This window comes from Pelecanus crispus, chromosome 11 (assembly GCF_030463565.1).
Source record: "Pelecanus crispus isolate bPelCri1 chromosome 11, bPelCri1.pri, whole genome shotgun sequence".
NCBI lineage: Eukaryota > Metazoa > Chordata > Aves > Pelecaniformes > Pelecanidae > Pelecanus > Pelecanus crispus.
Genome location: NC_134653.1, coordinates 2,434,133 through 2,460,576, shown reverse-complemented (window position 1 = coordinate 2,460,576; position 26,444 = coordinate 2,434,133). Strand labels below are relative to the sequence as shown.

Genomic DNA, 26,444 nt, shown 5'->3' with positions numbered 1-26,444 from the left:
AAAGTTATTACTAGACTTGTGCTAACTAGTAGCAGGGATGAATCCAAATTTAGTTGATGTCCCACAGTTTGAACAGGAAGGTAATGTTAGTGCCGTACCTCTTCCGTCTCGGGTGGGGCAGAGGGGTGAGCTCAGCCGCACCGAGCAAAGCGGGGGGTGAAGAAAATGAAGAAAATAACTCCTGCTGCTGCTGTTTCTGCCCTGTCTGTGCCATCCTGTTCCGGAAAACCTCCGTGGAATTGGAGAGCCCAGCGAGTTTGCTGGTGGTCGCATCCTGCATCTCCCCCCGCTCGCTGGGGCGTCGAGGCCCCGGGCGCTGGCAGGTGTCCGTCCCGGTGGGGTAAGTGCCGTGATCAAAGGGGATTCACTGCCCTGGGGACAAGGAAAGGCTGTGTTGTGTCAGGTGCCACCGGAGGCTGACAGAGTATTTTGTCCTTGTGTCTTGATTCCCGTTTTCCGGAGCTGTTTGGGAAATGTCACGTGCAGAGGGGCTGCCAGCGCAGGACCAGAGCAGGTAAAGTGCAGACGTATCCGTCGCCCTCTGAAGCGAGCCGGGTTTGTTACCGCTCTCCCTAAAACTCAGCAACAAAGCCGGGTCTCCTTGTTTGTGTTTGCTGGGAATGTCAGGGGGATGATGGATTTGGCTGGAAAGGTAAATAATGTGCCGAGCTGAAGCGTAGCCCAAGCAACCCTGAGAATGTGCAGTCGCTATCTTGACGGCCTTTCATTTGTTACGTTTGATTTGACAGATTTTGGCGATTGCTCAATACTTTCACTCTGCTTCGGACCCACACTGTTTATTTCTGTTAGGAGTTACTTAAACATCCCAGATTTGTTCTTCTTAAACAGTTGCTTCAATTTGTAGAGACTTTAAGGCAGTAGATGCCTCTGACTTTGCTTGCAGTGCAAATAAATAAATAATCCGTTTCCAGGATTTCCAATTTAGTTCTGTTTATTTTCTTTTAATACACACACACACACATGCACACAGGGAGCTACAGGGCATGGTGATGCATTGGGTTCATTCCATCCTTGTTTGTTTAAAAGTGATGCACTGTGATGTCCCGGAGCAGGAAGATGGGGCGCGTTGGAGAGGTGCAGCGAGCGCTGTTTAAAAGGTGCTGAAGCAAATGGTGGCTGCGCTGCCAGAGGAGAGGCAGGCATTGCTGCGGCTTCTGAGGAAATGAGAAGTGCAGACAGCTTTTGGGTAAGACAAGGCCGTCGGGCTGACGGATCGCCCCGTGAAGCTTGAGTTACGAGTTTGTGAGATCCCTTCCCCTTCTCCCGGGGTGACGCTCGCCACTCACATTCTCCAGATCGTTCCTTGTCTCCTACCTCCAGTACAGCGCTGCCCGCCTTAAAGATCATCTGAAACGTCTCGCAGGTCTGCAAATTTGGGCTCCTCTGTGCTGCACAGAGGTGACACAACGGGCCCCCCATAACATCCATGTGCCTGCATCTTCCCACCCCGCTCCATTTTGTGGCAAACGTGCAACATCATCTCCCTTCTCCGCAGCCGCACGGCGCCAGCACAAGCCCCGGGTGGGCACGGTGGTGCCGTACGGACGCGCTTTCGGAGCCGCGGCGCATTCGACTCTGGGAATTAATTGCAGTTGCCTCTGCTGTGGGAAGCGGATGCCGGCCGCGGGGTCCGGCGCGCCTCTGCTGCGCTGCCGTGCTACCCCGGCGTGGGCCCGGTGGGCGAGACGGCGAGGGATGCCCGCGGCTCCGGCGTGCTTCCCAAACCTGGTCCCTCTCTTCTGCCGCTGGCGTGTCCCTGGAGCAGCCCTGTCCGGGAGGGCTCCGGCCCCGGCCTCTCAGCCTGCAGAAATGGGTGGGAGTCTCCTGGGGACACCGCTGCCTTTTGGATGTGGCCCTGTAAGAGACACAGCGGTCGTTGGGGCTGGAGCTATGGGGAGCTGGCACCTTAATTAAGGCTCATTAAGGGTGTAAACTCTTTGGGGCAGGACCCTGTCTTTGCTTCAGCCCTGTAGTCGCTATAGTAAAACAAATATGCAAAACAATAAAGCAGTAGCCATGTAATACAGCTTTTACTCAGGAAACGAAACCTATTGTTTAATTAGCATTGCCAAGCTGAAAAGGAGTGGGGGACCCCCCCGTTAATGCTGGTGCCTTGAAATGCTTACAGCTGCTATCACAGAAAACCCGTGAAAGGATTATTTTCGGAAACTTTGTTGGCACGACCGTGCGGTCATTCTTTATTGTCAGCCAAAGTCATGCTATTTTGGGGCAAAGCGTGTTGAATTTACTCAGCGTTCGGTGCCGGCTTCCCGTGTCCCGCGAGCGGTGGAGAAGGGGGACGAGGGGCAGCCCCGGGACCCGTATGCGGCACGGGATGCTCTGCGGGCGGCAGCGGGGTGCAGAGGCAGCTTTTGGGGCTCCTTGGAGCAAGAGCCGCTCGGAGCGGAGCGGGCATTCGGGCGGTGGTAAGGGCATCGCAGAGCACGTGGAAGTTGGTCGTCCCGATTTAGGGTGCAGGGGAATTTGTCGCTTGTAGTAAGTTGGTGGTAATTTATGGTTGAGGTTTCCTTCCAGGAGCATCTTACCAAGGGCTCCTCAGGGTGCAGTGTGCGACCAGAGATGTCCGGCGGCAGGACAGGTAACGAAAGGAGGGAAACCACTTGAAATAACATTTATAAGCGTAATAAACCGACGGTGCGATTCAAGCTGTGAAGCGTTCCCAGGGCAGAAGGGCTCCTGCTGCCAAATGCCGATTGTGCTCCGTCGGAGCCGCAGCGCGGGTGCGTCGGTGGGACGGTGCATGCTGGCTGCGCTCGGCAACGCGCTGCCTGCGCAGGGGCCGGGCTGCGGGCAGGGGCTGCAGGCAGGGGCTGCGGGGAGGGCTGCGGGCAGGGGCTGCGGGCAGTGCTGCGGGCAGGGGCTGCAGGGAAGGGCTGCGGGCAGCAGGCAGGGGCCGCGGGCAGGGCTGCGGGCAGGGGCCGCGGGCAGGGCTGCGGGCAGGGGCTGCGGGCAGGGCTGCGGGCAGCGGGCAGGGGCTGCGGGCAGGGGCTGCGGGTAGGGCTGCGGGCAAGGCTGCGGGCAGGGGCTGCAGGGAGGGCTGCGGGCAGGGGCTGCGGGCAGCGGGCAGGGGCTGCGGGCAGGGCTGCAGGCAGGGGCTGCGGGCAGCGGGCAGGGGCCGTGGGCAGGGGCCGCGGGCAGTGCTGTGGGCAGGGCTGCGGGCAGGGCTGCGGGGAGGGCTGCAGGCAGGGGCAGCGGGCAGGGGCTGCGGGCAGGGCTGTGGGCAGCGGGCAGGGGCCGTGGGCAGGGGCTGCGGGCAGGGGCTGCGGGGAGGGCTGCAGGCAGGGGCAGCGGGCAGGGCTGCGGGCAGGGGCTGCGGGGAGGGCTGCAGGCAGGGGCAGTGGGCAGGGGCTGCAGGCAGGGCTGCGGGGAGGGCTGCAGGCAGGGGCAGCGGGCAGGGGCAGCGGGCAGGGCTGCGGGCAGGGGCTGCAGGCAGGGCTGCGGGGAGGGCTGCAGGCAGGGGCAGCGGGCAGGGGCTGCGGGCAGGGCTGCGGGCAGGGCCGCCTCGCTCCTCGCTACCAGGGCACGGCTCGTAAAGCCCTAATGAGGGCTGGGGAACGGGGCTCCCCGGGTTTGGTTTTATTTCAGTGCTCCAAACAAAACAAGCTAATATCTACCCAGTGCCTGGAGCCATTTGGAAGCAGATTAAAAGTTTTCATCGGCTCTTCTTAATAGAGCCAGATAAACCAGGCTAATAGTCATGTGTTGAGTTATTGAAGGGAAGTTCAGGTAATATGCAATCACCTTTAACCTTCGCCTTCCTAAGACCTCCTGCTTAGCGATTGTTTGTCTGTGGTGTAAACCATAGTCCAGTTCATAAATTATTATGTAGTTCCACAAACCTTAATGCAGTACAGGTTTCACGGTGTTTCATTTTGTAGTGTAAGCTAATTCTGGCTGTGCACACAATAAAGCTCCAACGTTGCTAGAATTAACCCCTTCCCTGACAACTAGGAGTCTGCCAGTAAGCGAATTATCGCTACTTGCGCGCTGGTGTGTGTTTTGTTCCTGGGCGTGATCCACGTGGAATTCTCTCTTTTCGCAAGTTCCTAGTGAATCGGAAAAGTTCCCTTTCTTCAGTGAAATTCCCTTTAGTGAACCTGAGTAACACATAGCACGAAGTTTTTATAAAAATTTTTTTTACAAATTTAAGATGTCATTTTTAGAATTCAAAGTTAACACCGCTGTGATGATTTCTGTCTGAAATTTATGGTTAGCGGTTTTCCACCAGGGATATGAGAAAAATATATTTTGGTATCATGTCACATGCAGGAGTCTGATATGTTTTAATGGACTAGGAGCCAGTAGATCCCACGCACTGTGCGCTGTCCCCTCCGCCGAGCGTGGCGAGGAGCTGACCCCGGAGGGTGTCCGGAGGTGGGGTGTCTGCTGGACCTGCGGTGTCGGGAGGTGCAGCTGAGCCCCGCTTGAAACACAGACGTCTGAAACCCACCCCACGCCAGCGCCGGCCACGCAGAGCTGCGCGCTCCCTTCGGTTGCCTAATTTCACTCTAGGTGGATTTTATGCCGAGGGGCGCGATACTCTTCAACTTGTTTCTCCACGTTTGGTGGGGCGGGTGGGGGGATGCGTGTGGGTTTTTGAATCCTAGTGTGGGGTTTTTGCTACGTTTTCCTGTAGTTTACTTTATTCAGAATTGCGGCCGCAGGATGACATCTTGCCCACCTAACGCATTATTTCGGGCTGCTAAAACACGGCGTGAGGAGCCTGGCTGCCCGCCCTCCCGCCTGCGCAGGGGCGATGCTGCCCTCTGCGGGAACGCCGGCTCCCCAAACCCCCCTGGCTCCCCAAACCCTCCCCGCTCCTCCTCCCTCGCTCCAGCCTCTCCTCTCATCCTGCTTTTCCTCCTCTGCCTGCGCCCAGAAAGCCTCGCCGCACGGATCGCTGCCGCGCGTTGTCATCGCGCCGTGGAACGACCTCGTGGTTAGCGCTAGCTGCAAAATGCCGTGCAGCGCGGTTTTTCTCACCACAAAGACCCTAAAATTAAAGCATTAGACCAGCATTCAGCAGCAGTCCCTATCTGGGGCAGATTTGGTGCCCCGCCACCCTCTTTTCGCCCACTTTCCCCGGTGTTGCGTGCCGGGTCTCGGGCTGGATTGCAGCGCGGTTTCTCGGGGTGCCGGTGCCCGTGGGTGGGTTGCTCACGCCCACCATGGCAGGAGAAGGGCTCCCACGGGAGCGGGGAGCAGAAGCTGTCCCATATGGAAGCGTGTTTTCACCAATGTACAACAGTCATGCCTTTTTCCTCCATAATCAGCTAGTATTTCCTCCATAATAAGCTAATAGATTCATATTGCTTTACTACTAATAATGCATTAGTGTAACAATGCATTAATGTAATGTACGTAGAATGTAGTTGTTTAGTGTCGTCTTCTGAACATCTGTGGAAATTTCATTTGTAATCGGAAATTTCATTTGTAATCCTACGCGTCTTTAATCACAGTTATTCTGAATTTCTCTCAGTAGTTCCTCCTCCTATTCAGCAGTTACATTTCCACTTAAGCAGCAGGTATCCTACCCTTTGCTGAGGGGTGGCTGACACGCAGCACAACCGAAGGATGAGGAAAGGTCGAAAACCTTTCGAAACGAAGAGCAGAGCCGTGTTGCTTGTGGGGACTCTGAGTCGCTGTAGCAGGAGGCTGGGTGCATGGGCATTTCGAGGGTGTTTGTGCCCAGCCTTTTGTATTTGGACTTTGACAATGTAATTTTTTTTATGGAGAAGCCGTGAGATGAAATTCAGATATCGCTGTTGGACAAAGCAAACCTTACGGAGGAGCTGCCGTTTTCTGCGAGCGGTTGCCTTTCGCCTTGCTCTCCAGCAGCCCTGTACACTGGCGTTCTCAACGTTTCTTGTTTTTGGAAAAAGTTATTGCTTCATTAGCTCTGCAGGACCTGGATTGCATCCATGAGGTGGGAGATTTGCACCAGAGGAACTGGACTGCCATTGAGGCCCGCCTCGTCTCTGATCTCCATCCAGCTGGCTTTGGGAAACCCTCGGCTTTCTTGGTCCTCAGTTCCTTCTCCTAGAGCTGGATCTGATCCCCTGTCCCGCTGCGCCGCGTCGGCTCACCTGTGAATCCCATTCTGACCCCCTGGCCCAATACCCGGGACCAGGTTAGCTCCTGCTCCCCTTGGCTTGGGCCAGACCACCTCCTGTGCTTCCCATTGCTCTCGGCCCATTCCCACCCCGCTCACGGTGCCCCTCTTGTATTATCCCGCTCAACCATGTAGTACAGACCTTGCTCAGACCAAACAGGAGACTCTTACAGCCTCTTCAACCCCTTGCAGCCAGACTTAAAATACAGCAGTGCTTCTTAGGAGAGCCACCCTATCTGCCTGCTCGTCCTACTGGGCCAGAGCTCTTCCAGCTGGGTTCCCTGCCCTTTCAGTTCATAGGATCATAGAATCACAGAATCGTTTAGGTTGGAAAAGACCTTTAAGATCATCCAGTCCAACCATTAACCTACACTACCAAGTCCACCACTAAACCCATTAAGGGCAGAGTCATAATTAATTTCATGTTTCCTGGCTTGCTGGCTGGATTATTTTTTAATGAAAGTAAAACTAGGAATCATTAAGGTTGGAAAGGCCCTCTAAGATTATCAGTCCAACCATCAACCCAACACCCCCATGCCCACTAAACCATGTCCCGAAGCGCCACGTCTGCCCCTTTTTTGAACTCTTCCAGGGATGGGGACTCCACCACATCTCTGAGCAGCCTGTTCCAATGCTTGACCACTCTTTCTGTGAAGAAATTTTTCCTAATATCCAATCTAAACCTCCCCTGGTGCAACTTGAAGCCATTTCCTCTCGTCCTATCGCTAACTACATGGGAGAAAAGACCAACACCCCCCTCACTACAACCTCCTGTCAGGTAGTTGTAGAGAGTGATAAGGTCTCCCCACAGCCTCCTCCAAGCTAAACAATCCCAGTTCCTTCTCCTCTTCTTCTACAGTGGGTGTCCATCACCCTTCTTCTTCCCCGGTCCAGCCAGAATGGGGGTGTTTGGTCTCTGGACGTCTTTGGTCTCTGGAGGTTGTTGAAGGCTGGCTGGGGTTCACGTTATCACAGTGCCCTCTGCAAGAGGGTTCTCAAACCTGCAGAGCCACAGGTCCTCTTCTCCTGGCACCCAGCAGGGTACTAATGAGTCTAATGAATTTTCCTAAACTCTCCTTTCTCAAACGGACCACCCACCTGCTGCTGGCAAAACGTTCAGGACAGCCTCGCAGGAAGATTTGTCTATACTTTAATTTGGGTTTTTGTCACCTCATTGCAAACACTGCCTGGTCCAGCATGTCTCTGGACAGCTTTTCCCCTCTTCCCTGTGAACGGTGAGTAATAACCAGCTTGCTGGTTGAAAGAAGGAATGAGTCTGCACAGGTACTTTTATTCCTGCTGGAGTATCTGCCCTCAGACTGCCATGGGCACAACTTCATTGGGATGGTGAATGCCATTTCTTTGTCCCCTTTCCAGCCAAGGGCTCAGCTCCCAGAGTGGATTCCTTCATACCATGGTTTGCAGGTTCTGCTGGTTCTCCTGGGAGCTCTGGAGCCCCTTTCCTCTCTGACATTGAGCAACATGATTATTGTCATCTTCCACTGACCCTTGGCAATCGAGTAAGAGCCTCTTTGGGTTGAGTCTAGTCCACTGCAAACCCAGAGTTAGAAGGCATTTGAGATATCTCCAGGCAGCCAAGCCCACAGCCAGGTATTTCTGTTGTTGACTTGTGTATTTCATTATCTCCTCTCCCAAAATTTGCTTTTCTGCTCCAGCCACGGCACATTCACAAACAAGGCAGCAAATGGCCGTGGCTGTCCTGAGGCAAATCTGAAATTGTTGATTCAGAAAGTACGAGAAAACACAGGATGTTCCTCAGCTCCATCCCACCTCTGGAGTCTTTTCCGTTTTGGTACTACGAACGGGTTGTTTATTGGGGCAGCAAGTTTATTTTAAAATGCTCAATTTTGAGGAAGAAATGCTGTTAGCAGCAAGCTGATCCCTGGTGCGGTGCTGTGGACAGTCACGGGGTACGTTACAGCAGGAGTCTCCAGCAGCACAGAAGCTCCCAGAACCCGGTGACACCGTTGTATCACGTCACATAAATTGTACCGATGTGGTTGCAGGAGATGGGGTGATGGTGTCGGGTGGTGATGGCGACGTGCAGGTCCTCACCAAGGGCTGGGTACAAAGCCCCTCCTATCTGCATCGCCACTCGCATCTCCTTATAGCCGCCTGATTGATTTTTTTTTTTCTTTTTTTTGCAAGGAGTCCGTTTTTCTCCCAGCAGCAGCAGCCGCCGCCGATGTTAGTTTTTCCATATCCACCGGGAACCACACTCCTCGTTAAAGCCGTTCCAGGGCGGGAGGAGGGGAGGGATCCAGTTCCTTCCAACAACACGCCGTGCTGCTCGCAGCAGGCACGACGTTGGGGCGCGCAGAAAACATTGACCCATTGAGGAAAGCGGCGGCTGCCGTAGGCACATACCTGCAAAAGGCTCCTGGTCTCCGTGCTGCAAGCTGATGCCTATTGGCACCTAATAGAGGTCCCTAATAATTTAAGAATCCTCTTTAAACAGAACCAGAACAAGAACAAAAGCATAATTTTCACATTCCTGTCAGCTTCTTTGTGACCAATCGGGGGAGCCTGGGAAAGGAGTCCTTCAGGCGCTGATTTGCCCCCGCTCCTCCCCTTTCCTGGGCTTGTTTATCTGTATTTATTAATTCATCCAAGTCTTAAAATAGTTTGGAAAGTCAGTTGCTCTCTGCTTTTCCCCTCAAAGCTTATGAGAGGAGGACAGTGAATTTTTAATGAGACTCTTTCCAAGCGTTTGCTGGCCGTGGAAGCCAAAGTGCTGAAAACAAATTCATACAAATCCAAGTTTTATAAGCAGTCTGCTCTTGAGTTCCCTTTGCAGTGGCTGAACTTCCATTCTCCTGAGCCTGCACGAATCTCTTTGGTAGTTGGTATCAGTTTCCCAGATTGCCGAAGACCTGCTTTTTCCGAGTAAGGAAGAAGGGTGATAATGACATCTACCCTGTGATTGCTGTGCCAGTGGCTTGCTGGGGTCTCTGTCCTCATGGGGAGAATGAGAAATTTATTTACATTCAAAGCTCTTGGCCTCCTCCCTCTAAATGTGGCAGTGTTTTCCTTTTTGCCCTGTGAAACGCAGGCTTAGAAAACCGTACTTCCATGCACGGCTTTTTCTTCCTGCCTCCCAGTTGCGTTTCCTTAGGGACCAGCTGGACGTTTGGACGTGCTGCAGCTGAACGGGGTGTTGGAATCAGGTCTTTGGAGTTCAGTCCTTTTTAAGTCAAGACGTACTGTTGGATAAGAAGTTTATGTAGAATTACTTTAGCCCTTGAGCTCACGCTTTATAACGAAGGCAGGGCTGGGTTGCTGCCCTGCCTGTTCCAGGTATCCGTTGTAGCATCCGGGAGAGACGCAGACTTCCAAAACGATGTCAGCAAATGTGTGTGCAACGGCAGGACGCTTCTGTACTTCGGGCCACGGGGTCAAGACCCTGTGCGGATGCTTAGGTTTGCAGTACGTGTTCGTCCAGGCGAACGTGAGCTTTGCACGTGAAGCTGCAGAGCCCGCGCGTTGTAGCTGCTCGTGTGCGTGCAGAAGGGACCGAAGCTGGACTGGCTTGGCGCTCCCACAGCCGAGGAGCGGACGAGCGCGTTCGTACGGCTTCTGTCGCTCCGTTGGTGGGGAACGTCAGAAATGAGTTTCATGTGCGCTACATATTGAGAACTTCTGCTCTGGGGCAAGACTAGCGAGTCTTCTTTTTATTATTTTTTAACTGGAAAATTCTGGTTTATTTCTTTATTCGCGTGGGATTGCCTTCAGATAATTAAGTTCTCTAAGATCAACCACAGTAATGTTTATACGGAGAAAATTATTTGGGTAGTTTTGATACATATGCTGGCGGCGAGGCGAGGAAGTGGAAAAAACGGTTCAGCGCGGAGGGGAGGGCTCGTCGGGGGGACGAGGGAGAGGGGCTGGGCTGGGCTGACGTAAGCTCATCTGCTAAAAGATGATGACGGATTGTAAAGCAGCGTCGGAGTGAACTGAAGTGGGCCTGATTTATAAAGCTGATGAAAATTATCCCTCTCCGCATTTTTTTTTTGTAGCATTTCTTCTGGCCGCAGAGATGCCACGGACCCTCCGGTCCATCTGACCCGGAGAGGCTCTTGGAGCTTTCCGGAGTTGGCCGCTCTTCCCAGGTTTGTTCCGGATCCCTGGGAATGAGAGGTTATTAACAGTGGGTACCAGCTTACCATGAAGCAATGGTTAGCAGTTCATAACTATTTTTTCCTCTAAATATAGGAGGAAATTGTTGGCTATGGTGAACTACAGATGTTTTAAGGGCAAGTGCTGTTAAAGAGTTTTACCTCCTGGCTTACTTATTTGTAAATTTTATTTTAATTAGTGCATTGACTTGGAAACATGTTAATCACTAATATGTAGGTTCTAGCAACTCTTCTTGGGTCGGTGCATACTTTTAATGCACTGAGCTGCTTGTGTGGGCGAGAAGCTTACTTTTTAAATATTTTATGGAAGGCACAAAGTCTCAAAGGTGTTTTATGTGGCAAGCTAAAGATGTAATTTAATAACAACAAATAGTTGAGGGGTTATTCGGGGAAAGTTTGCTTCTGTGCAGAAACGCTGAAGAATGTAATGGAAAATCCACATTACCCATGCGTGGCATGCTGCATTCTGTTGCCCCCCAAAAGGACGAGCCCGTGGCTTTATTTCATTTGACTGCTCTTTTTATGGTAGAGGCTGATCCTAAAGTCCTCGCTTTTCCCTGCTGGCTTTCTGTAGCAGGCAGGGTCGCTGGCTGTGGGACATCTTCCCCTGCTTCTGCTGGTGCGGGGCTTTCGGGAGAGGTTTCCAGAGGCGGGTCGGGGGGTCGGACCCGCTGACCGCTTGCACGTTCTGGTTGCGATTGTATTAAACCACTTTTTTCTAGATAAGGAATTTTTTTGTTCTTTCCAAAAGCCCATATGCCAAGAGACTTAATGAAAATTCAAATTTCAGGGGGAAGGGAAAAAAAAAAAATCTGACCTTTTAAAAGTCTCTGTAGACATTTTCTGCTCCCACCAGCTATCCCCTTCTTGGCACTGAGTTAGAAAAGAAAGGGCCGACGGCAAACCCTGGCAGCTGGCAGGAGCTCGGGGCGCTGCCCTCCGTCCTCCGGGATAACGCCTGCGTCCCGTCTCAGCTCCTGGTGCCGTCCAGTAACGAAGTTACGCCTCGCAAAGGAGAGGGGGTTATCAAGGAAATGTAAAATGATTTGTAGCAGAAGTGGCATGAAATGTCATTACAGGGAAGGCGGCGTAGGCGGGGAGACCAAGGGACGGGGGGACCCCTCTTCTGTCCTGGCCGATGGCATTGATTTAATATAGCGTTGATTTAATGCAGCATTTTAGCCACGTTGCTTTTTTTGTACTCTTTAAGTTATGCCATGTCTTTATTAGGCTTTCTGCTCTGATCTCTCACTTCCTCGGTATTTCCACGGCATTCAGCATAACTGGGTCCCAGACATGGACAAACTGCTATCCAAACAAAAATACCTTTTTTTTTTTTCTTCTTTTTTTGTGCAAACGCATTTGGGATGAGCAAATGGGACAGCTCTGAGCTCACTCGCACCTTCTTGTTTGCTCTTTCTTGGCGGTGGGATGCTCAGGACTGGGCTTAGACGGTTGGAATAATCCATAAATTATTGGCAAAAATTGTGGCGCATTGCACAGGTCTGTGCAGTTACGGGCAGCGGCTCTGCGTAACGGAGCTGCATGGCTTTGCTCTGCATTGCAAATCCGAATTATTTAAATACTTGGGTAGGCAGAGACGTGCGTGGGGGTGGCCTCATCCTAGCATTGCTCTTTTGCTCTCTGAATTTCTTGTGGACAGTCGCGTTTGCTTTATTTTGCCCTTGATTTAAGTACAGCTGGAAAGGCAGCTTAGACTGTATTTAATAACTAGTCCTTCAACACAGAGAGGTGCAGAAAGTAATTTGTCCCCTTGCCAAGCACTAGAAAGAATGGGCATTTTGTTCTTCGCTTCACGGTGATTTTACCTGGGTGTATTATGGAAAGAGAGAAAGACTTGTGCTACTGTTACCCTGCACGCTGTGTTGATTTATTGAAACTGGAGCCTGCGAGTGTGAGTCGCGAGGTACGTTCTGACATGGAATTTCTAGGAGAAATATACAATTGGCCTGGTTATTATTTTTTCCCTCCTCCGTTCGCTTGGGCGTGTTTCCAGCTTTTGCACTAAGGAACAAGACTTTAAATTAGTCTCAAATTTTAACACAGCGCAGCTTTGCCTTCGTATTCCCCGCGTTTTGTTACAAAGCATCTGAGCTTGCGTTCTTGTTTCGTCTCCATCACCTTGCTCACCTGCTCTGAAACGGATGGTTTCTTCTCTCTCTCTCCTTTTTTTTCTTTTTTTTTTAAGAGGAATTAATTAAAAAGGGGCTGCAGGCAGTTGTCCCGCTGGGCTGAAACTGTGGCTTCGCTGTGGCTTAAATGTTATCGTCCCCCTTCCCTGTGCGTCTGCGTGGACTCCGGTTGCCTTTGCCGGTGTGGACGTCCAGGCAACCCATCGTCTTGGCAGGGGAGCTCCCGGCGGAGCCAAACCCCTCCTGGACGCAGGACGCGGGATTTGCCTGTTTCTGCCCGACACGTGTGGCCGAGGAGATGCCATGTTCCGCCTCGGAGCAGGCGGGAGGAAGAGGAGGAGCCAGGCTGGGCTGAAAACGGGTTTTATCGGACTATTGAATAATACCAAATGATCAGATTATTCAGATTATTGACTAATAAGCAGAGCGGTAGAGGTTGGGTGAGAGCTCGGGCATCACCTGGTCCAAGCCCTGCTCACACGTGGCGTCAGCAAGCTGGGCACGCACTGGAATATTTTCTCTTATTTAGGCAATTCTTAGGTGGTTGTAGAAACTTAGGATGCTGACATGGCAGCGAGTGCTCCATGTGGCCGTTTTACTTACAAGATTAATGGCAAAATGGAATAGATCTGTTGGGCTATAACAGAACTTTATCTCCTGTTTAAGTAAAAGCACATGTGAAAGGCAGGAGGAGCGTTTGTTGGGTGAGACGGCGTCGCTGGTCTCTTTTGTAGGGCTTTATTTCGATTTATGTGCTCACATTTGTATATAGTTTTGTATCTGCTTCCAGAAGCTGATAGAGACGTTGCAAATGCAGTGGGATGAAAACGTAGGGATTAGGAATGGCCTGTTCATTACGGGTAACGAGGTCCGAGGAAGGCGCTCGGCCCAGGTTCCGCTAAAGCAGCAAAGGAATTACTGCTCCGCGTCGGGCGGGCGCTGGCGATGCTGGGAGGGAAACTTGGACGTAAAATTGCCGGAGGAGGTTTCGCTCGGGCATTACAGTCACGTATATGACGGGTGGGAGGGTTTCAGCTGTGCGTGGTGAATTACGTTCTCAGCTCTTAGTCCTTCTATTACGATCACCACTTGAAATCTAGCGACGTGCTCTTACAGGGGGAGGACACGGGGCGGCTGAGCGTTGGCTCCCGGGTGGCAGCCAGATGTGCGCTGGCACCGGGGAGGGCTGCAAGAGTCGAATCCTCTCGTATCTCGATACGGCCTAATAAAGCGCGGGGTGCCTTGGCTATGGAAAAATTGACGCAGATGAGAAAACCACAGGGAAGGAATTGTTTGGAGACATTATCCACGGCTAAGATCTGTAAGAAGAGTAAATTCCCTGATAGCAACTCTAGTCAGTTTATTTCCTCTTAAGCTGTATTAAAATACATGAAGCAATCCTTCTCTTAATTAATATCGCCAGCATTCATGTATTTTTTTTGTATGTCATTATTTTTAGAGCAAGAAATTCAGGATGCGTATTTTGTACTGATTCGTCTAGACATAATCTCCTTATTAGACATCTAGACTGCTTCTCCTCCAGTTTTAAATTATTTACTGGGCAGGTTTTAACTCTTAGAGAAAGGCTCTGATCTCAGAACTCTGCGAACCCAGCGGGGTTACGTTGCGAACGAGTCTTGAATCTGTTCCCATTAACAAATTCTCAACGAGTGAACTTGGGATTTGAGCACTGTGGTGCTCAGATTTTCTTTGTACTTCACCATTAGACGGATTTCCATTAATTATTGTCCAGCATAGTTATTAACGGTATGTGTGATCATCCAGTTAAAGCACTTCCTCGGGCTGATGGTTCTCCATGGAAAACATGACACACGTAGTCATGCAGCAAAACACTTCGGCACGTGCTTGCTTTGAGACCGGGAGCGGTCGTTCGCTGGCGGATCGGGACTGGCACGGCGGCGGCGGCCTGGGGAAAGGCATCGGTCGTAGCATTGGGATGGTGAGAGGCAATTTTTGTGAGCGCACGTAGAGCAGAGAGCTGGAGCTGGTGGTGTGTCGAGACCCTCTGTAGTCCTCCCGCTTTCCTCTCTTCCAGTTTGATCAATGGCAAAAGCCGCCTTCCCTCTCCGGTGAGAGATCAGCTCCCAAGTAATGATGTCCAGCTGTACTGACAAAATGTGATTGCTCATCAGTTTGGTTGATGACTTAATCTGGGGCTGATTAGCATCTTGGAGACTGTCCAGACGATCAAAAATGATGCATAATTTCGCTGCGGGCCACAGTTTATTTAACATTTTAGCATCCTCCCGGCTCTTGCCTAGTGGCAGGGGCTCGCGTGGCGATGCGCGTCCGCTCTCCACGGCGCTTGGTTTTGGGGAGGAAGGGTGCGCTGAAGCCAGGCTCCTGTCGTAGGGAGGAGGCCGTGAGCTGGAGCGGCTTGGCTTCGTGTCACCCGGTCGTAGCTGCAAGGGACGTGCCGGTGGCCGGGGCTTCGCCGGGAGGAGGTGCGGAGCATCCCGCGCTCGCCCCGGGGCCTCGCTCCCAGCAGAAGCTTGCTGCGCCCTCGGGGTAACGACAAACCCAGGAATCCTTGCCGCCGAAGGGGCTCGGGGAGCAGGAGAGAGGACAAGGCCCGGGGGGACGGACACGGGGACAGCATTTAGTAGACAGCTGCTGACCATGAGCCAGCAGTGTGCCTGGGTGGCCAAGAAGGCCAACAGCATCCTGGCTTGTGTCAGGAACAGTGTGGCCAGCAGGAGCAGGGCAGGGATCGTCCCCCCGTGCTCGGCACTGGTGAGGCCGCACCTGGAATGCTGTGTCCAGTTTTGGGCCCCTCAGCACAAGAAGGACATTGGGGTGCTGGAGCGTGTCCAGGGAAGGGCAGCGGAGCTGGGGCAGGGTCTGGAGCACAGGGCTGGTGGGGAGCGGCTGAGGGAGCTGGGGGTGTTCAGCCTGGAGAAGTGGACGCTGAGGGGAGACCTGATCGCTCTCTACAACTGCCTGACAGGAGGGGGCAGGGAGGGGGTGCTGGGCTCTTCTCCCAAGTAGTTAGCGATGGGACGAGAGGAAATGGGCTCAAGCTGCACCAGGGGAGGTTTAGGTTGGAAATTAGGAAAAATTTCTTCACGGAAAGGGTGGTCAAGCATTGGACCAGGCTGCCCAGAGAGGTGGGGGAGTCCCCATCCCTGGAAGTGTTCAAAAAACGGGCAGAGGTGGCACTTGGGGACATGGTTTAGTCTGGTCTACCCTTGATTGGTTTAGTGGTGGACTTGGTAGTGTAGGTTAATGGTTGGCCTGGATGATCTTAAAGGTCTTTTCCAACCTGAACGATTCTATGATCCTATGATTCTATCTGTGGCTGCCGGGAAGGCTGTGCTGTGGGTGAGGCAGCGCTGCGGAGGCAGCCCGGCTCCTGCCTGGCAAGGGTTAAAGCTGGAGCGGGGACTGCTGGAAGAGTTCAGTTGTTTCACATTAGGCCGGGGCGGCCCTGGCTGCCTTCCGTGCTCTGGGAGCCGGGGGCCGAGTCCCCAGTGTTAAATCTGCGTAACCGATGCCGTACAACTGGCACCAGCCTTGACCACAAGTGGCCGTTAAAATAAACATCCCCGGGCTTAACTGACAGGCAGGCTCAAGGAGAAACAGGCCTGCATGACGGGGAATATTAAATACCCGGCGAGAACCTAACTTCGTCAGGCCAAACACACACACACGCACCCGCCTCCGCCGCCCCGGCATCGCCCCAGCCCCGCGGCATCAATGGGCGCAGTGTCTGGGGCCGGCGCGTGCCTCTCCCGGGGGGTGCCGGGCTGGTGCCAGCGGTAGGGGAATATGCGAGAAATCCGGCCCCGAAACCCGCCCCGGGTAAACGCGGCGGCGCGAGCCCCACGGCGGCGCAGGGACCGGCCGGCACGGGCACCGCGGCACCGGGCGGGGAGGCAGAGCCGGAGGAAAGGGGCTGCCGCCCCTCGGTCGCTCGGGCTCTGAGCTCCTGCTCCGGGATGTAATTTAGCGTTAGGAAAGGAGGTAAAAGGCTTTGTTAAAAATGAGACGTTTGGCTTAGGTCGGCAGTCTTATTTATATTTGCAAGCTTTCCAACTCAGGACAAGTGTTGAGGGCATTATTATGTCCGCCGGGATAGCGGAGCGACACATTTATTGGGTGGAATTTATCTGTCTACAGAATTTATTTATTTATGTTTTTTATTAGAAAAGCATAGAAACGAGCATCACTTACAAAAGAAGCAAGGCGATTACACAAGTGCGATGCTTGACGGACCCCGCGGCAGAAGGGTGTGAACGCTCAGACGCGTGTTGGTCGGTGCTGGTAGGAGAGGCTGCACCCAACCCTGCAAGCGACCTAAAGCCCCTCTCCGTTACCAAACTACTCCAGCACGTGCGGCTTAAAATCTGTCACGTTGTTGTGCCGGAAGGTAAACCACCAGAGTTATTAAGAATGTACTGTAGAACTTTCCTAAACTGGCCTTAAAAATATAGGTAAGTATTATTTTTACCCGAGGAAGGCCTTAAGGAGGACGAGGACATTTATCATAGAATCATAGAATCGTTTAGGTTGGAAAAGACCTTTAAGATCATCCATTTATAACAAGCACGCTTTTGTATCCGGTTATCCAAAGATGGCCAAGCCTGTTTCTTGGCATTAGCAGAATTCAATATTTCTATCTGTGTCACTATGTGTATGTATTACTTCCTAGCAAATTGTCGTGTCCTTGTAAGAAGTCAATATTTTAACCCTTTAATTAAAAAAAAAAAAGTTATTTGAACGATTTCCACACGAGAAGGTGCAATGCCTGTTTCAGTGGCTGTAGAGGCACAATTTGTTGGCGAGAGGGAGCAGAATTGGCTGCTGGATTCATCCAACCGTGGAAAGAGTTTGTGCATCGGCTCCTCGTGGCAAAGAGTTAGAGAACTAGAAAGTGAATTGTTTTACTTGTCCTAAATTCTTTCAGTCTGCATCCTTTGTTACTAGGGAGAAAGCTTAGAGACCAGCTCTGCGAAGCTTTTGGCTGCACCTTCGGGCCAGCTACCTGTTTTTTCCTGCTTTCTTGTTCGCGCCGCGGAGAACGGCTAACGCAGGAGGTGACGCTCACTGCTTTCCAGACTCTTACGCTTTGGCAGATTTTTTCTTTCTTTTTTTTCCCTAGGAAACAAAAGGATTATTTTTATTCCATCCTGCTTTATAAGTGCGCTTAGATGAACAGGAGATTCAGGCCTGAATTCTCCTGAATCAGCCACAGCGTGCCCTGCGGAGCTGGTGCCTCTAGCAGAGTAAAGCAGCCTTAGCGTGAGCATCGCTAAGTATCCCGTGAAAGGGATGAGTAATTTCTGTGCCCATTTAAAAGGCCCTTTTGACCAAGTATGGCAGAGAAATCTTTTTGCCTGCTTATGGCGTATCCAGGCGCTGTACTACTTCAGCTACAGAGAAATAAATTTGTAAAATACTGTGGACTAGAATGGGCAGAGTTGTCCTGGTGTTTATATCAGTGTAGTTCTAGAGGAGAATAGGGATAAGATACACCACATGTTATTTTATCTATATATTCAACTTGGATTGAATTGGCATAACCATTTTGGATTTAAAGAAAAAAAAATTACATCTTCATTATAACCATGCAAGACCTGTGAATAAATTGGAAAACATATGTGGCAGAGCTGTCAGGCGTTACTGCTGAAAAATAGGCTGGAAGAACACATGAAACAAGATGAGAACATGTGTTAGAAATCTCGATTTCAGTGTCTAAAGCATAGAGGTGAGGTCTGCAAGAGCACAGGCGTCTTCTCTCTGCTCCGGGAGGTACTTGGGTGTACTTCACAGTTCGGAAGGGTAGAGTAACTCCATACCCTGTACTTTCTTATATCCCAAGGACCTTTATTTTCATCTTGCCCTTAATGACCAGGTAACAAAGAGATTAGAATGTATGAACCTGGTGCCACAACGACTGGATCACGGAGGAGCAGACTTCACTGATGTTGCCCACCCCAGAAGCCTTGCCCAGAGCTTCTCAAAGGCTGTGTGCTGGGGCTCTTAGGCAAAACATGTATTCCTAATGATAACCATCCATTTCTGCACCTCTCTGATGGAGAGAGGAGTCAGTTCAGGGTTCTTTGTTCTTATTTTGGAAGGATGCTTTAAGTTAGAGTTAACAGCGTTGCAGGAACACGTGGCAGCTCTTTGTACAAACATCCAGGAGCATGGATGGGAGCTGACCATCTTCAAGTCGTTTCACCTTTTCCAGCCTTGCAAAAACACCTGGTCAGTGTTGGGATCACTCTTTTGTTTCATTTTAATGTGAAAGTTTCAATTTACATTATTCTCCTCCTTTTCCTGACTTGGCTCAAAGTCTTCTCAGTAGAGCCCGGGTGACTCTCAGAGCTAACCAGCACCAGGATGCCTTTCACCCTCAGCCCCTTCCACCCCTTGGATGGTTCATTTACAACAACGACTGCTCAAACCAGCCGGGTGGTTGAAATACCCACATTTAAGGCAGACGATGTTGAGCGTACTCTGTCTCTCGGGCAGTTGGAGAGTTAAACGAGGCACCCCGTGACGCCGAGTTCCCCCTCCTGCCCCCGGCGCTGGATTTGGCATGGAACGCGGTGGCGTTCCAGTTCGGAGAATTCAAATGACCGTCCAGGTAGTCAGTTCCTAATGGCACAATTTACCCTTTGTGAACACGTTTTATGAAAGATCCCACTGTTTGTCTCAGGTTGTGGAAAAAAAAAAAAAAAAAAACCCAACCCTAACCCAACTGTAAATGTCCAGGCCACGAAACTGCCTAATGCAAACACAGGCACGAGCCGGGGGCTTTGCTGGCGTTCGCCGCCCGCGGGTTTTGCCCATGTGTTCCTTGGCCTGGTGCTGAACGTCGTATTTATGAGTGCACACCAAAAAAAAAAAAAAAAAAAAAAAAAAGCCCTCTGAAGGAGATACGATCTCGGTTTTAGCACCGCACTTTTAATAAGGAAAAAAAGTGATGTAATGAGGGCCTTTGGGAGAGCAGCCACAGTACATTTTTAGAGTCGTGAATGGTAGGTTAAAGCCCAGGGTCTCTGGGTCCGCTTGAGCAGGCGTAGCGGTTGGAAAGATGTTCAGAAAGATGTTCTTCCACCCTCTCTCTAAAGCAGCGGATTTGCCCTTCAAAGCACATCCCCAAAGAGAGAGAAGGGACCGCGCTGCATGGCGAGGGTCTTTGGTGTAGGTGGAAAATGGGCCCTGGCTGGTTTGGAAAGAACTTGCAGTTTGGGGCAGATCCATGAAGATGACGAGACCCTGCCAGCTCCGTTATCCCATGCATCTGCATCCAGGGCTTTCCCGGCTGCAGGAAACCTCGCAGCCTCCCACGCTGGGAAGCGGGGAGCGCTGGGACCTTTTGGATGAGCGCAGAAAGGCTGAAAATAACCTGGCAGCTGCCGCGGTCCCCGCAGGCATCCCGGGTGCTCGCAGGGGTGGTGGAGGAGCGTGTTTCTCAGCAGGGTATCTCCCCTCACGGCGCTGGTTCTCAACTGCACGTAGCGGAGCTGTACCAGGAGACCCAGAAGATGATTTGCCTGTAGATCCTCAGCTGGGAGAGCAGGCTGTGCTCCAGGGATATGGGCTTCTTCCTAATTGAATGCAAGCTCGTCTTTTTTAACGTGGCAGATAGTTTTTCCTCCTCCTCCTCCTCTTCTGACCATCTTCTATGCTATAGGTTCAGCTTCAGCTGCTTAGGGCAGCCTGTGATCTGTATTTTTAGTACTTAAATTGCATTTTAAACATTTTTCTGACCCTCTAGTAGTTATGGCTCTATCTGTTGGCAGCAGAACACCGTCACAGCCCAGGGCTCTGCCGCTTCTGATGGAAAACAGAGACCTTGATTTGCAAAGCAGCGGACAGGAGTCCTGGGGCGGTTTCTGGTTCGTGCGTCCTTGCCCCTGTGGTACCCACAGGTTACGCTCATCCATTTCCCATAGCAGGCAGCATGCCGGTGCTGTGTCCAAAGCTCCCTGCTCATCTGCTACATCCAAGGGCTACAGCAAACCAGAGGAGAACCATGGTTTGAAACAGGGAGCTCAGCAAAGCAGCCCTGCACGACAGCAGCGCTGGCTCCGTGCTGTCTTGCTCTGTGGTGTTGACTGAATATCCTTTTGTTTGCACTGGTTTAAAACCACACTAATTTTCATATCCTTCCACGGCTGTGTTATCGACTGGAGCGTGCTAGGAACTCTGCTGAAAAGGTCAGAAAATCCCAGTTCATTGAAAATTCTCGCGGAAAAATATCGTAGTAGAATGGTCCAGAGTAGCCCATGCAAGTGACCTTGCAGAGGTCACAGAGGGGAATCATCAGAGGGGTGAACAGGACAGGATTATCAAGGGGATCCTCGAGGTGCCAGAGGTCTCAGGGAAACGGGCTGCGGGCCCCAGAGGTCCCCTCTGGTCCTAGCTAGAGTTAAGAGCATGGAAGATGCTGGTCGCTGGGGTGACCCGTGCTCTTTGGGATGAAATGTGGACACCGTTTCCTTCAAAACGTTTTGTACTCGGGCGGAATAAGGAACTGCGTGAGCTTTAGTGTTGGGAATGTTAAGCACTGTCATCTCAGTCCACTTGATGGTGGAACTTTGGGTCTCGCAGTGATGATAAATGCTTGACGTGGTGTCCCGGCTCTGTTTTCTCTCCTTTCAGCTGCTTATTCCCAGGACGTGGCAGCATAGCTGTTGCCTGTTATCTGATTTACCAGTTGCTCATAAGGGGGTACCTGGTGGGAGCTGGCAAATCCATCAGCGTGCTCATGCACCAAAGTGATACCTCTGGCCTGCCGGAGAAAAGCCTAAATGAACCCAAAAGTAATGTGTATTAAAAGAAAATGTAAAATGGCAGAGGCCACATGAACTAAGCAGAGGTATTTTCTAGCTGTCTAGTCTAACGTTTGGTATCATTTTTCTCTAGGATTACAGGGGCTTTCACCTCATAAATTTGTGCCTGTTTGAGGTCGTTAATCTTTCTTTACATGTTGCCTTGCAATTTTAGAGCTTTGCCACCATCTGGGATCACATTTTAAATGGAGTTTCCACTCAGTACGTTCCTTTTCATGAAATTATTTATATATAAAGAAATATATAATAAATATATCAGGACTGGGTTGTTTTTAAACATTTTCAGTGCTTTCGCAAGGGCTTACCTTGTGTGGAAAAACTTGTCTTCTCTAATAGAGAGCCATAACAGTGACCAATTAAAGGATCACATTTGCAATATGCTCTTAAATGGCAATTTAAAATATTGGTGAGCGGCCTGCCTCACGATCCGCTGGAGAAGGTGAGCTCCATCGGAGAGCACCGGGCCAGGGAATGCGTTTCTGTGTCGGGAAACCTCAGAGTAAGAGACGCACCGGGAAAGCACCATCTGATGGCAACTCGATAGCAAACCATGGCGATCGCCGGAGAAGGATTGCTGCAGCTCCCCCATCTCAGCCCTGCTGCTCTTGGGATGGGAACTTCTTGGTAAGGATGTGCTGCTCTTAGTTCATGTTTCTTACACAGGTACCTTCCCGCCTGGTCCACTCCCTAAACCAAACGTGACCCATCTCTGGTGCTCTTAACAAACAAGCCTTCTCCCCAAAGGCAGTAATGACCTGCAGTTGGGTGCACCAGCTTCTTCTGGCCCCACCAGAGCCGAGATGTCTGTTCCAGGCCCCGCTAATTATTTTAAAGGGATTTTGAACAAATAAATAGCCTGAACAGTTCCGCGGTTCCTTGTGTAATTTTAGCTCTGGACCCCTCCAAGAATGTACAGAATAAATAGGTGAATCTGTAATACATCCACAATTAACTCTATATACAGCGAGGCGCTCGCAGGCACGCTATGGAGGAATAGTGTCAATAAACAGGTATGCTGTGGGCCGTGGAAATGTGGTCTTTATTATTGGAGAAGGATAGCTCTGACCAGGAGGTAGGGTGCAGTCTGGAAAAGCAAACAGTGCCGCTGTAGATCCTTCTGCCCCCACCCAGCTTGCTGGAATTCAAAAATCCGTCATCTCAGTGTACCCCTGGTACAGCACATCCTCGCTCGGGCTGGTGTAAATCAGGGCTGACTCATCACGAGCAAAGCTCGGCTTTGGAGCTGAATGTCACAGATGTGGCAGGAAGGTTTCACCTACGCTGGTGACTTTGCAAGTGCAACTTTGTGAAGAGATAAAAAAAAACTCCTGGGGATATTTTATAATGCCGAGGCATGAAATTGCACAGCAGAATTTTCTCCCAAGACCCTTTCCCCTCTGGCGTCTGTAGCCGCATGTGCAGCCATCATTCCCCAAGAAACCCAACGCCCAGACGTGAATCATTTCTCTGATTTTTCATGCTTTTAACTTTTCATTGCTGAGGCTTCGCTCAGCCGGGAGAAGTAGGGACCTGTTTCAGCTTTGAAAAACCTTAAACGGCGGGACGGCTGGGGAAAGGAGTTAAAAATGAAACAGCAGATTTATATATATAAAAAGTAAAAATATATGTTCTACATCTGAAGTTTATTTAGGTCCTTTGGGAGAGTGGCGCGGCACTACGTCTCTACTAAATTGCCAACATTTTATGGTCGTGCTGGCACCGAGTCAAACACACATCTCTTTGGCTTGGGTTGCTGTCTTAAAGCAGGCAGATTCCAGTATGTTTTTCTATGAGCTGAATATTACTATTGACTGGACAAGGGAAGCTCTGCCCAGCAAGAACATATAGGTAACTTTTCTTTTTAATAGATCTATCGAGACTTAATTATTTTGATACTGCGGTACTGAAGAGCCGACCCCTTGTGACCCACCCGGACATTAGATCTCTGTCCATTTTAAGACAGATACAACTTTTTATTTTTTTCTTATAGTTTTATTTTGATTGGAATCGTATTAATAATTAGAAGGTTTCAAAGGGCCCGTTTTTAACTGGAAAGCTGTTGTGTACGCCAGTACGTTAGCAGCACGCGCGTGGAGCCTTGTGTGCATGAATGTACATATAAAATATACGTGGCACAGGGTACCGCTGGGATTTGCACGAGAGGCTGAGCAGTTTGCTGCTCAATTTCCTTTCAAAACCCTTGCCTACATGTGTACCTTTGTGCCAAATCGCTGTGGTGTTCATCAATCAAGGCTGCTGCACGTGTAGAGCGCCTACCACAAAGCCCCACCGGCGAGGAAGCGGCAGCTCCCCGTAATCTCCCCCTCTTACGAGGAAGGGTGTTTTGCAGGAGTCGTCGGTTACTGTACAGCACAAGACGGTCTGACTTCAGTCAAGACACGCATCTTCCCACACTTCCCAGCAGCTGCGTGTGACCCAGTTTATCTCCTTTCTGCTTGCTGCCTCTCGCTCTTCTGCACGGGGGTGGGAAGCCGTTTCTGCTCGGGCTTGGGAAAGTGGAGCTTTGATCTGCAGATGCGTAAGGAGGAAGGGTCAAGATCTGAAGCAGAATAGACGGGCAGAGAAACAGCCTGTTGGATCATGTTGATCAAATTATGCTCTGCGATGGAGAATCCTTTTTATTTTTTTGGTCCAAAGTACAAGAGAACTGAGAGCTTTTCTTTGAAGCTGAGAAGATGAGTTCATGCCTCAGTGCCTTGGGAAGCTGGAGAGCTGCACTGTACGGTTCATCTGTACCTTCACAAATGCTCAGGAAAACGTTCAATAATACTCTCAGCCTGGTTTTCCAGGGTGCTGCTCCTCACACCTCCCTGTTTGTGCCAGAGGCTTCTCTCTCTTTTGACCATTGGAGCCTCCGGTGCCCGCAAGCCGTTACTGACGTGTCCGCTGTGCCAAGTTAATCCTATTGCTTTTGACCGAATAGTTGCTTCCTCTCATCATGTATTTGTATTTGCTGTCATTCCATTTCCTTCTGTTTTTCAAGATTTTTCTGCCATTAAGTGCACTCAGATTTGAGTATTTTGGTTAAGTAGGTGCCTTTCAACAGGCAAAGAAATGCTAGTTTCTAGAGTGTGTAGGAATATTTAAGGCTTGCTTTGGTTTTCACCAAGCCGGCTTTCTGCGATAGGCACCCAGGGTGATGTTTTGAAAAGCTGTCCTTAGCGCTCTTTTAATATTAATGCCAAGTCTACTTTTTGGTTTTCTGAATCAATAGATAATCTGCGTTTACCTTATACAAACAGGTAGAATAATGGATTTTTTTTTGTTCACCTTTTTGAAACCGATTCATTCAGAACTTGCTACTGTTCTTTGAAAGGCGCCTTGTGAGTTTGAGCTGTTGAGGCGCTCAGAAGAGCGAGCAGATACAACAGAGGCCCCTGAAGCCGTGCCGCAGCTTATTGTGGCGTGAAGGAAGGTTAAAACCCGTCACTGCAAAGGATAAAACTTACTTGAGGTATCTCTGGGCTCCTCCTTGTTTGTGATCTTGAGAGGACAGGGTCTTCCCGACCCTCCAACTCCACGCTCCCATGCCGCCCGGCTGTTTGCGTGGCACTTGTGCCGCTCTCGCCGTAAGAACAGCATCCCCAGCCTGCCTGAGCAGTGGGTTGCGCGGGGACAATGTGGGACTTGTTTTCATGCGCACGTGTAGGAGAGCCTGGAGATTTCCCCAGGCTGAGCTGGGGTATCTGACGCTGGGATTAAATACTCCGTCGAAGTTTAGGTAATGCCATACCAATAAGGAGGCTGAGAGGAGAGAGCGCGTGCATTTACAGTCCCAGAGAAGAGCGTTTACTCTGGTGTATAATAGCCTTCTGTTGGGTTTTAGTAGCGTATAGTTTAGTAAATTAGGAGTCTTCAGGTACTTAGCACTTTAATGGTTCTCACTAAGAACATAATTAAACCATAGACCCCTTAGGGAGAAAAAACAGTTTATTGTGCGTATTTTTAGAATCTGTTCCCAGCCCTCGTAAAACCTGGTAGATACAAGCCAGAGAACATGCCTCAGCTGGCGACCCAGAATTCATTCAGCAGCCCCCGCCGAGTGTCGCCTCGCCGTCACACGTTGCAAATCTGCCCCGTGAATTATGGAATTAATTTTCCCCAATCTGATTTCAAAACGCATTTGCAGCGCAGTTTTTCTCCGGCCGCCGGAGGTGTGAGGGAGGCAGAAGGTTTATTATATTGCACCTTGTGCTGACACATAAAGCCCGTTTTTGCTAATCGTTTTTTTATTTAAAAACATTTTATGTTTCACAGAGGGATCCAGAAATGGGGCTCGTTGGAGACAAGGGCTCTGCTCTGTTCCTCTCACCAAACGTCTGCCTTGGGCTTGCTTATTTAGTTGCCTCTGACGTGGAGCTGCACTTTTCTGCGTGTGTGTGTGTCAGGAGTTCACAGTCCTCAGTGTAGGGGAACTCCTGGCTGCTTCCTAGGATGCTTCTCCTTGCAAAGCAGCCACGAAGCGAAGCGTAAAGCTCTAAATCCCCAGCGAAACGTGCCGGGTGAAGCGATGCTGGAATGTTTTTTCCCTCCTCCCAGGCTCTGACACCGCTGCCTCCGACACCGCCGCAGTGTTTCCGTAGGAAGCGGCTGCCGTGGGGAAGCACGAGGCACGCCTGTGCTGGGCAAGTATCCCCTCACCCCAGCAACGCGCCCCGGGTGCTCTGCCCCAGCCCCAGATGGGTGCTGCGCTTTGGGACCCCCCGGACAGGGTGCCGGGCTCTGCACCCCTGGGCAGCGGTCGACGCGGGCGCAAAAAGAAAGCAGAACGCTTCCCAGCATCACAGGTGCCCGCGTTCGGCGCCGCAGTGATTCACACGTTGCGCTGGGTCTTTGCTCTTGCCTCTGCACCCCTTCCCGAGTAAACACGGCTTTCTCCCCGGGAAACCTGTGCCGCGCTACGCCCGTGCTCGGAGCATCTGGAAGGCATTGGGAGGAACACACACACACAGCACTCTCCTCCCCCAGCAGCCTTTTAATGAATTTCTGATACATGCGAGTCGCTTCGCTATCGCTGCGTTTCGCTTTACGTACTCGAGGTTTACACGCCGGAGAAGCGGCCGCAGCGGTGGCAAGGAAGGGTCCCTTACTGATGGTGTCCCCAGAGGCTCCATCGCCAGCGCGGCTCTTA

General features: G+C 51.0%; 2 protein-coding genes across 2 annotated transcripts in view; one reads left to right on the top strand and one right to left on the bottom strand.

The window, feature by feature from the left end:
* The window catches only part of LMF1 (lipase maturation factor 1), a 211,821-nt gene that overhangs the window by 116,205 nt on the left and 69,172 nt on the right, over positions 1-26,444 (top strand). The window lies entirely within an intron of this gene.
* HAGHL (hydroxyacylglutathione hydrolase like) overlaps positions 4,850-26,444 on the bottom strand; it is a 301,833-nt gene continuing 280,238 nt past the window's right edge. Inside the window, exon 10 of the mRNA XM_075718509.1 lies at positions 4,850-4,862. The gene's annotated coding sequence lies outside the window, so the exon portion shown is untranslated. The remainder of the gene's footprint in view (positions 4,863-26,444) is intronic.